General features: G+C 37.7%; 1 protein-coding gene across 1 annotated transcript in view; it reads right to left on the bottom strand.

Moving 5' to 3' along the window:
• The window catches only part of LOC130080341 (growth arrest-specific protein 2), a 56,798-nt gene that overhangs the window by 24,050 nt on the left and 20,715 nt on the right, over positions 1–12,033 (bottom strand). The window lies entirely within an intron of this gene.

Here is a 12,033-nt window from a genome sequence, read left to right as displayed (position 1 = left end):
CATGTTTACCATATTTGACGAGCTATGTATGTGTGTTGATCAATGTATACAAGTGAATGAAAGCCTAAATTAAATCTGTTCATCATTTAAAGCCATCATGTCTCTTTAGAAGACTATTTTCGATATCGATTCATATGGATTACTTTTACAATGTCTTTTGGGATTTTTTAAAGCATAGAAGTTTTGGTTGTATGAATCTTCAATGGATGGGCAAAAATCATGAGTGAATATCTTCATTTGAGTTTCGAAGCAAAAAAAAAAAAAAAAGGCTTACGGGTTTGGAATGAAATAAGGGTGAGTACTGTAAATGATGAAATAAAATTCATTTTGGGATGAACTAACTGCAAGTACGCAAATGCAGCTTGGTCAGCGCACATAGGCCTACTTGCATTTGGTTATGAATTGCGCGGCAACACATTCTGCAATGCAATGATGCATGTCGATCTTCCAGTGCTAGAAGCTACCGTAATAACCAAATGCAAGTATGCTAGCCAAGCGTTCACAAGCGATCACAGCTGTGTTTGAATACTTGTGTAAAGTATGTTTCTAACCTAACTCATCTAAACATTCAAAAACATAGTTAGCTGCCTTGCTATCTAGAGTAAACATGGCAGCTATACCTTCTGAGGAAGCCTTTCGAATTCAAAGAAAACTTCTTAAGTGAGTGATTTAAATGCATCAATTCATGTGAAGAGTCAACTCACAATTGTTTCCAATACCAATAGAGTTAGCATGTTGTTAAGCTAACGACTCAAAACTTTAAGAAGCATAAGAGAAAAAAAAGTTGGTAACAATGGGCAGTTTGTTGGCAAGCAGTTATGGCAAAACTGGCCACAACAGTTGTCAAGAATTCAGTCATTATGTATGTTAAATGTTAAAGGATCAGGGAAAAAGGAGGCGTAAACCGCTGAACGTTTCACACTTAAATCATATAAAATAAACAAAGAACAAAACGAAAGTAAAAACGGCAGTCCCTCACTGACGACTGACTCACATACATAAACAAAACATAAATAGTCCAGGCCTGGTCCTCTCTCACCCTTCACTGTCGTCGCTCCTCCTTTTATGCTTCCGCTCCTCCGTGAGAGATACGAGAGCGGTGCGTCACGCGGGTGTCGCTCATTATCAATCACGCCACCGGCCTCTCACGGCTCTCGGCCCCGCCCTGCTTGCCACAATGTACCCATCATAATGTTCAAATCTCAAATGCCCATATTATTTTTAGGTGAAACCCATCCATCTATTTCCAAACTGCTTGTCCAATGTAGGGTCTTTTGGTCAAACTATTTCTTCAAAATGCTGAGTAGGCAGCTCACTAATATGACTAGAGCTCTGCTTCAACCTAAAGTACAGCAAACCATAGATTCTGTTTACATGTTAAGACAAAACCACATGCTCTATGTGTGGGGTAAACAGGTATTTTTTGGTTAAAAGTAATAATTTCACTGGCCATGAGTTTAGAGAAGTTTTAGGAACTCTCACATTTCCCATCTCTCCCCCTGCATTTCCTTTCTTATTCCCTACAGTTTTCCATTTCCGCCACAGTCTCTCTTCGTGCTTTAGCCGGCAGACGTCACCCACTAACCATGAACAGTTTGTGATCTCTCTTGTTTTTTGTCTGTTTCTCTCACTCACTCTTCCCCCGCAGGGGTCCGGATTGCAGGCTTCTAATATCACATATGCTTTCACAAACATAATCCCCCGTTCTCTAATCAATAATCAATAAGGGTGAGAGTGACAGTGATAGATAAATGCATGCACAAGGAGATGGTGGAGGTCAAATAACATATGAATGTCAATGGGAGATTTACCCAGTGTATAGTTTCATTCAGCACACTAAGAAAGGTTAGATGAGGTCATGCTGGAAGAATGTAGTTGCTGGAATGGATTGTTTTCTCTCGCTTTTCCAGAACATTCTCAATCTTCCCCAATGACTAGTTATTAAAGTATTAGTTAATCTTGTAAAGTAATCTTTGATGACTGGAATGACGGGAAGAACTACAACAAAAACAAAACCAGCTAAAAACAAAAGTGTACCCCGTTTCATTTCTTAATAAATGTTTGGGCCCCTACACCATTGCTGAAAAATTGGGATCTGTGGGCAATCATTTGGGAATTATGGGATTATGAGATTGTTTCTGAGGGATAGTTCGCCCAAACAGGAAAATTATGTCATCATTTACTCGCCCTCAAGTTGTTCCAAAGCTGTATGAGTTTCTTTGTTATGTGGAACACAAGAAAAGATATTATGAAGAATGTTTGTAACCAAACATCTGTGGGCCATTTTAGTTTCATAAAAGTAAACATTTTAATTTCCCTTTAAAGGGATACTCCACCCAGAAATAAAAATCCTCTCATCATTTACTCTCATGCCATACCAGATGTATATGACTTTCTTAAGAAAAACACAACATTTTAAAACAATCTATCTGTGAATGGGCGCCAAAATTTTGATACAGCCATCATGATGGTAATCCATTTGACCCCGGTGGATGAATCAATGTCTTCTGAAGCGAAACGATAGGTGTGTGTAAGAAAAATACATGAATCAGTGGCATGCAGTGGTGTTTTAAAATGAGGAGGGAAAGTCCTTATAGTTTTTTTTGTATATCAAATGTAAATATATTCATTCAATTATATTTTGTATTTTTACACTATGTAATTAATGTTCTATTTATTAAAACATACATCTCATCAAGTTAGTGTTTTTACGCATTTTTACATTTATTCCAAAATAACTAACGGCAGTAACAATTTATATTTTATTTGTGAACTGATGTTCAGCTGTTCTTTTCTAGTCAACTTATTTTCATCAGTCATCAAGCTCAGTAAACATTGGCCACATGAAGATGTACCTTTATTTTACCACGCTGATTGCTCACAAAAAGAAAACATAGTCGTCATGTTTTCAAGCCATTTCAAGTTTGAATTTGATGTGACAAAGCGGTGACAAGAGGTTGAGTTGTAAACTCTAACTTTTTAATTAGTCTTCCATTCACGCCATTATTTTCTTCATCCAGAACGTTTCATGAACGCACACGAAAACAAGAGGCGGGATTTAACGCATGAACCAATCATATCGAAATATAACCATAGACAGTATAAGAAATGGACAGAGCCATCTCATTGGAACTCAGTTGAGACAGTTGAAGCCCATTTTTAGCGATTTTTTAGCACTTCCGTTCCTGACGCGCAGACTCAAACCGACTCAAACTAAGCTTGATGACGTGAGCAACCTGTCTGACAGACGTTACTCTTCTAGTAGCTGTGGGTGAAAATTGCCAACGTTAATCTTGCAGAGACGGGGAACTTGAGCAAAGAGTCCTTTATCGTGAGTGAGCAGGAGTAAGTATTCCGTTGCTTTTATGGACTCATTATCTATGGGCTTCTCCCTTGACGGGACGTCCCGCCGATTGCCTGCGAGCTTCTCCTCCTGTCTGTACGGTAATTTCTGTACAGCGCGACAGAGAGTCGAGTGGTTATGACGCAATCGTTAGCCTATTTTTACTAAAACTGTTTCTACGGGGCCATAATGTAACATAGAAGGTAATGGAGCCCTTTATACATTGTCGTGTTTCTTTAGAAATAAATAATGGACAAATGGAGTCTTTAAACGCCTCAGATGTAAAGTTATTCGCTGTCAAAGTGACGCCAAAATGAATGGTAGTCAATGGAAATGCTAACGCAAGTGAAGGTCTGCTACAAGATGGCGGTACCCGGCCGGCTTCAACTTCCGGTCGATGGATTACCCCCTTGAATATAACCCATCATATCCAATCATAAGCCCCTTTCACACAGCGCTTTGAACCCGGCAAATTGCCAGAGTGCCTTCTGTGTGAACGCAAACACGACCCGGGATTGATGCCGGGTTGGGGACCTAGTAACATTGCCGTGTTCAGACCCGGAACGCGCGCTGTGTGAACAAAAGCCAGAACCAATGCCGTATAAGGGGTGTGTCGTAGTGATGATTCACGAGCCTTTGCAATGACGTATAGTTATCGTGCGACTCAGTTACTCTAGAAGAAAGTTTGTGTTCGTCATCGATACAAGAAAGAACGAAAAAATGTCTGCAAACTGGACTGAAGCAGAGACCCGTCACATCCAACGTCAAGCGTCTTTCCGGAACATACACGGGTTGTGTGTGAACGCGCTCTCTGATTCCGGCAAATCACTGGCAGTGTGAATGAAGCAAAATCAAACAAATCCCGGGTCACTTTATCCATGTATTTTCCGGAATCTCTGTGTGAAAGGGGCTATAGAGTGAGGGAAGCATTGCATCCTCTCACGTGACTTTCCCCCATTCATTCTCGCCACACGATTTGGAGGGTCTGTTAAAAGTCAATGGGCAAGCCTCCCACTGTAACTTTACCTGCTGGTGCCGCTGTTTTGTTACTTTAGAAAACGCAGTAAATAATGGCACAAACACCAGTAAATTGACTAGCACAAACCTTAGTAAATCACCTTGCATGATTCATTTAAATATTCTCCTCCCATAAGTTTTGCGTCTGAAACTACAAATGCATATGCAATAAGATCAGCCGCAATAACTGTCCACGACTTTTCAGCGCAAATTCTTCACTGCGTATCTTTAGTAAATCCTAACAGTAGTTTTTTAACGCCAAATGAGGGTTTGCGTTACAACATGCTTCAGAGAACACTTATGTGACGCGTCACAATGTGCTTACGTTTAAAAAGTTTAATATATTGGTATATTTCTTACACACACCTATTGTTTTGCTTCAGAAGACATTTACACACAAACAAACTCTCTCTTTCACACTCTTTCTCTTTTAGAGGGTAGTGGATGTGTTTGATCTTGTGTCTCTGTAGCCTCTGGACTGTGTAATCAATGACTCTCACTCTTTCTATCCCTGAGGAGTCACTACCTCAAATATTCCTCACATCCGTGCTGTGTTCGCACATATAGCGATCTGCCAACCCATCATGGAGCAGGGCTCTGACACCTTTACACACATTTAAAATCATTGGCAGAATTTGGCACCCTTTATTATACCTAAACTTAACTTAAATCATATTAACTTAAAATAGCCTAATTTACATAACTAAAAATAGTAATAACAGTAATGTTTAACCTGCTATTAATTTAGCCATTTTTGATTGGTGTTTTGAATGGATCTGTACTGAAACTGTATGATTGTAAAGTATTGACTGAAATTAATCAGTCTTGAAATTCAATCTTGTTCTTATGAAACCAACTGATTATGTTTCCCAGAAGCAAAGTCTGTGACAGGAACCTGAAACATGAACATGAAACAATATGTAGCCATCCATGTTATATGTTTGGCCATCCATGTTATTTGGAGAAATGTATTGCTGTTAAAGATGTTTACTAACGTATATGTGCAGTTATTTTCAATGATTTTGTATTTCTGTTATTTCATGTGTTGTAAATTCCATGTTGTGGGGTATATTTATATGTATGTTTTATTGTTCAAGGTTTACTTGTGTATTTCGGGGTTTTATTCTTTGTATTTTGGATATATCTTACATCTATCTTTATTTGTCCTATGTTGTAGTTTATCTTTCCTTCGTTTTGAGTTTGTAACCGTGTGTTTGGTGTTGGGTTGACTGCAGCTACAGCTATGTTGTTGTCTGTTGTAATTCGATACGTAAATGTTATTTTGATGTTAATTTGGAATTAACAGAATTCTCTTTCCTTGTGACCAGTGGCTAATGTGTATAAAGAGACTAATACAATGAAAGCTTCACTGCTGTGACACCCAACCAGTGGTGGAATGTAGCGAAGTACAAATACTTCGTTACTTTACTTAAGTACATTTTTCACATATCTTTACTTTACTTAAGTAGAATCAATAGTGCATACTTATTACTTTTACTTTGTTACATTTTGCAGCAATTATACTTTCTACTCCACTACATTTCTACAACGTTCTGTTACATTTTCTGATCAGTTTTCCCCTGCCAAAACGTCATCCTGACCGTCCGTTCGTCGCACGTTTGTCTCACCAGTGAAGTTTGGTTGCCATATCAACCCAGTCACTCTAAATGCATCTCTATAGCACGCAGTGTGTTTATCGTGCAATTTATATGCGGAAATTTGTTTTTACGTGCATAGGATATGCATGGGTAGGTTGAGTAGTTCTGTGGGGTGCGTGTGTAGCCTATTATACGTTTGGTTAGGATTAGTATGGCAAGCCAAGAGGTTCAGAATTACGCCATAAATTAATCGCGTTTACAGCCAAACCTCGTCAAATTAAGCTTGATGTGTATATTGCCTAATTGCAAGCTTGTTCTGAAATGGTGACAAAAACTTAAAAAATAATGGCTTTTTCATCATTATTGAACATCATTATAGGATTATTAGGTTGAATGAGTTAGGATTAACTGTTTTATTAATCATTAGAATATAGACATTAAGAGAATAAATTGTTATGCAAGTACTTTTACTTTTAATACTTAAAGTACATTTAAAATCAGGTACTTTTTACTTTTTACTTAAGTAGGGTTGTCATTGTGGTACTTCTACTTTCACTAAAGTAAGTATGTCTCGGGTTATTTGTACTTTTACTTAAGAACTGAGATTCAGTACTTCCTCCACCACTGCACCCAACTATGGTCGTGATGTCCTCCTCATACACCCAACATCACACCACGCAGAGACACAACTGTGTTTGTAAGCATGTCTGCTGTACTTTAGGCAAAATTGCTACATTTTGTTTCATATATATATATATATATATATATATATATATATACCGGTATGTATAAAAAATGCACTGAAGTTGTGACAACAATGTAGCATATTATTGTTTGCATGCTTATTGTGACATACTGCATTATTCACATAGGGTAGGGTGTATGATATCTAGATAACTAGAAAACATCTGTAATACAAGGCCACAGAAATATGCTTTTATATTTCATGGAGAATATTTAGACAAATAACATGGTCTAATACATTGGAAAATTATTGAACCTGCCATGTTTGAAATTTGTTTTGACGAGCAAAATACATTTACCCTAAAGGTTTATTACATTTCTTAAGTGCATCTGTCAATCACAGGCAGGTTTATATTAAAGGTCCTTCGTAAATATGTGGTCTTCTTACCTAACTCACCTCTATTTAAACACCTCTTTTTTGCTGGCGATATTCAGTGCATACAAAACTATGCAGGTATTTACATCATGATTGCTTTGATATGCCAATTGAGAAAACTACAGGCCATGAGTTCTAGTTCTTGTGCTGTTATCCTTCAGGGACTCTATTAGCAGAACTGGAGCGAGTCATAACTAACAGAAAGCCCCATTCTGAGTATCTGTAAGAGGTGGTTTTTGGCCAAGACAAGCAGAAATATTTTCTTAATTTACCATCGAAAAAAATCTCCTGATCTTAATGGTTTTCCCATCTGGAGGAGTTTTTGAACACTTAACAAGTCACAGCTTTCATTAGACTGCTCTGTTAAAATGAAAAAGCTCAGTGATTTTCCAAAGTTCATCGTCCCACAATGCCGAAGTTTGGCAGGAAAAAGCAAGCGGCCCTAAATCCAGACAAAAGTCTTTGTATGAGAGAGAAACTAAAAATGCATTCAATACAAGCACCTGAACCCGATAAATGGCAGTATTTAATAAGCTTAGTTTGAAAACATGTATTTCGGCAGCCATGCTGAATTAATTCATATTACTGCTAAGGACATACAGTACATGCAACATCGCTAAAGTAAAGAAAATAATGAAATAATGAAATCAAAGGTAATGTTCTAATGTATGTTATGTAGTTGGGGACATTAAATTTAACATTTAATTTAATATTCAACAATAATTATTGATCTGCCTGCATCGACACCATTATATGAGAACTGAACTGAGCTGGACGCTGACATCACAGTTTTCTCCAGAGTGGCTATATATATAAATGAACTAAATTAATAACTTTTTTACAACAAAATGAAACATCACTGAACTTAAGCTTGACTGTGATGCTATTTTCTTCTGGAAACAAACTTTGCTGCTTTATTTTCCTGTTATCTCTGTAAAGCTGCTATGAAACAATCTGTATTGTAAAAAGCGCTATATAAATTTACAATCACACAACAGACGACTGGGAATTATCCGTCAACCACAATTGAATTGATTATATGGAAACTACAGAAAAAAACCTTCTATAGTTTGAGAAAAAGGGTCTAATAATTTAAGAGACCGAGTAGTTTCCAAAGTATTGATGGGTCAGGATCAATGTTTCCTCTGAGCTGCACGCATGTATGGCAACGTGATTCTGATGTCGCAGAATAATAAACCTGTGCAGAATAAATAAAATGAAGGCAAATGCAAAATATGTGGGAAAAGCTATTTGGATTGTATTCTAGTGATAAATAATTGCTGCGTTTGGGTCAACCGCTAGAGTTATTTTCGCAATACAATTAGAACCAGTGAATGTGGTTTACAGGTTTCACAGAAAAAGAATGATGAGTTGCTGTGTGGAATACGTCTAAGTTATGCTGTATCATAATGGTGACGCTATGGGAACGCCCCTTGCATGACTGGTGTTTGAAGCATGTGTAAAAACCAACGCATTCTCATCCTTTGGCGTCATATAGGTGACGCCATATGACATTTCGTCGAAATCTTACGCACATGGCATCCTTTAGCGTCAATATAACACGCACTGTTATGGGTAGGTTTAGGTCTGGGGTAGGGTACGGTTATGACGCCTTGGGATCTGCGTCTCATATTCACGCTAAACGATGCCATGTGCGTTGGATTTAGACGAGCGTCACCTGTATGACGCCTTGGGTTCTGCGTCTCATATTGATGCTAAAGGATGCCATGTGCGTAAGATTTCGACGAAATGTACAAAGCGTCACATGTATGACGCCAAAGGATGAGAACGGGCTGGTAAAAACACGGCAATTGATTGACAGATGGCAGCCCTATGACGTCGCAAGGAGCGCCCTTAACCCCCTGGGGTCGGCGGTCGCGCCAGCGATGCCAGCTCACTTTTTTTCTTATCAGTGCAAAAGAGACTCAAAATACTCTGTTGATTTTGATCTTACATATAAGTGTTATACATCATTCGATCCTGTTAACTAAGTGTTTATTTTTGTGTGCATACTCACAATAAAAACAAAGTGCTGTGCTTTTTGCCAAATAAAGAAAAATAAACATGATGCGAGTTCTGCCATCTCTCTAAATGTGAAGTTGTAATGAACTGTAACTCAGCGAATACTCACAGGCATACATATGTCACAGTCACACAGGCATACAGGCACACAGGTATGAAGCTTGACTTCTCTTCTTTTAAATGAAGTAAAAAAACAAATATTCTCAGTTTATGTAATCTGTATGAAAAGAGAGAGATGTCAGTCGTTCTCAATTCAGCTCATTATAGCTCATTAAGTGCTAATGTGATCACGCCCACGAAGAGCGCGCGCTATTCAAACGCAAATGATCTGAGGCGATCCATGCAAACGTGTCAACGCCCACATCAATTCGATAAAACACATCAAGTTTAATCAGACTCATGTACTTTACGACGCTGTGAGGAATAATACTATCGTAATAATAATCCTGGGAAATTTACCTCAGAAGAGCCGGTTTACTTTCACTTCGAGGAGCAATGGATCCAGCTGAGGTGGAATAGTAAGTTCTTTATTCTTAAGTGCTTTGTTCTAATCGCGATATGCAATAGTGTCTGCAAACCGCAAAAAGACTGTTTAAATATGAATCGCATGTCTGTGTGTTAATGAATGAACGGCACAGATGTGTGCTGTTGTTTACTACAGCTGTGCCGTATAAACAACATATTAAACTGCAAATTAATATTTATATGCTAATATATCATAAAAACGATATGTTACAGACGAAATATGAATGTTTAGACAAGATTTCGTTGATTATTTTTGGATAGATTATAAAGTTTTTACTGTAAAAAAGACTACTGTGATTGTCACATCAAATAAGCTTTTGTTCGCCAATTTCTGCTCATATGTCAAATATATAGTATGGTATGTTTTGTCAAAAATAAAAGTAGGTATATTAAATTATCAACTAATCATTAACTTTGAAATATGTATGATAAAATGTATACTTTTTACAAAAATAGATTACACCTGAAATATTGTTAAATTTGTAATTGTTGTTGATTTACATGTGAAAACTTTAATAAAATAGCAAAAAATATATTTACAAGGTAGATGTAAGCAACATCTTAATAGGTCAATATAAGCCTTCTCATTAAATTGTTTATTATTGCTTTTTATTAGTGACACATTTGGGGAAAGGATATATTCCAAACCTTTCTGAAAATACAGTACGAGAATTAACTGTAAGTTACTAGAAATGTTTACTTTGGATATTATACAATTCGCATGCATACAAAATAAGTCCTCACATTCTTTCTTGTGGTATTGTGAAACACCTGAATGAAAGGTTCATTATGCTGCTCATTATGCGGGTCATTGTCTTCTCAGGAGTAAATCAGAGCATTATTCATGACCATTCATGCCCCCACGCGTATTGCCTTTCTAAACAAAACGTGTCTTACAAAGTTTAAATCAATGTATTGTTTTATGTGAATGATTACGCAGGATGATTTTCAGATCATTTTGAAGCAAAAACTCTAGACGACAACATCCATTAGTCAAAAGTCTTGTGGACACATTTAGTGCGTGTTTTGTGGCCTTATTTCAGAAACTTTAATTTTTAGTTTTTTCAATAACCATGCATAAACATTATTCTCTCAAAACTACAAACATGTACATACATGTTGCTCACATATTATGGTAGCCCTGTTTGTGCTAAATAGAGTTTAATTACACCTGTGCCATTAATATGTTTATAAGCAACTGAAAAAAGCACAAATGTCAGGGCATGTCAAAACATCTCAAGGACCCCAAAAACACCTTAGACCCCAGAGGGTTAAGTATAAAAGGTTGCCTGCTTTTTGCCAGCGTCTCGCTCCCTCTCAGGGAACCAGGGTTATATTCATAACCTAGACGTTCCCTTTCGATGGAATTCATCACTGCGCCATAACGTTGACACTATGGGAACGTTGACACTATGGGAACTTTAACTGAACAAGTGACTGCCTCACAGAGCTGTGAAGATATGCACAATCATTGTGAGCTAGCACCGATAACTCAAAGGACTTACACCGGAAACATTAAATGTCAAAGTTTGTTAAGGCACATCACCAAGACATGAATGCCCTTAATTCCCATAAGAGCTAGCAGCCTAGCTAGTAAAATTCCCGAAGCTCAATGCTCTTACCTGCTCCTGGGAGTAGAACTTACCAGGTAAATCCCATAACAGCCCTGATGCGGAATTGCCATCACAACTCTACAAATCCTCAATCCGTTACTACCTCTTAAGTAATAGGAATGGCCTTAGCGAAGTGAGCATGCAAGGTAACTTCTCAGCAGGCTGATTTTCAGATTTAAAGTACTGGAGTAAAAGTACAGATGAGAAAATTAATCACAGATCCCGATTCAATCTACCTCTGCTCTGTCAAGGAGCCCGCTTCAACCTTCATTACACTTTTTGAAGAAGGGCATTATTAACAGTAACTATACCCAGGGGAGAATGTAACCTACTTTAACACCCAATGATGACTGGGGAGGGCTAAGCTCTATACCCTTAGCCTCATCGACTAATGATTGCCTATTCCCACAGCTCTAGCAAGGAGGAAAGACAATTAGCTGCCACAGCGCAATGCCACCTTTATACTCTGTCTTCATACTCCACACAATCCTTTAGGAAACGTGTTACATAGTTCCACTATGACCACACTATCCCCTCCAAGTCCAAACTGGAGGAGCGACAGATGAGAAGAGAAGGCAAGGCAAGGGAAGTTCATTTATATAGCACATTTCATACACAATGGTAATTCAAAGTGATTTACATAGAAGAAATTAAAATAATCAAAACAAATAAGAATAATTAAAACAGTTTAGAATAAAAAATAAAATAAAGTAATACTGGTCCACGCCAATTTGGGTCACAACTTCTTTTATTTTTCTCTCGGAATCGTTCCTGATGCATCCCTGGCAAACAACC

This window comes from Rhinichthys klamathensis, unplaced genomic scaffold (genome assembly GCF_029890125.1).
Source record: "Rhinichthys klamathensis goyatoka isolate OS25496 unplaced genomic scaffold, OSU_Roscu_1.1 h1tg000033l_1, whole genome shotgun sequence".
NCBI classification, from domain to species: domain Eukaryota; kingdom Metazoa; phylum Chordata; class Actinopteri; order Cypriniformes; family Leuciscidae; genus Rhinichthys; species Rhinichthys klamathensis.
Note: the sequence above shows the minus strand (reverse complement) of the source record. Positions and strands in the feature narration are given on the sequence as shown.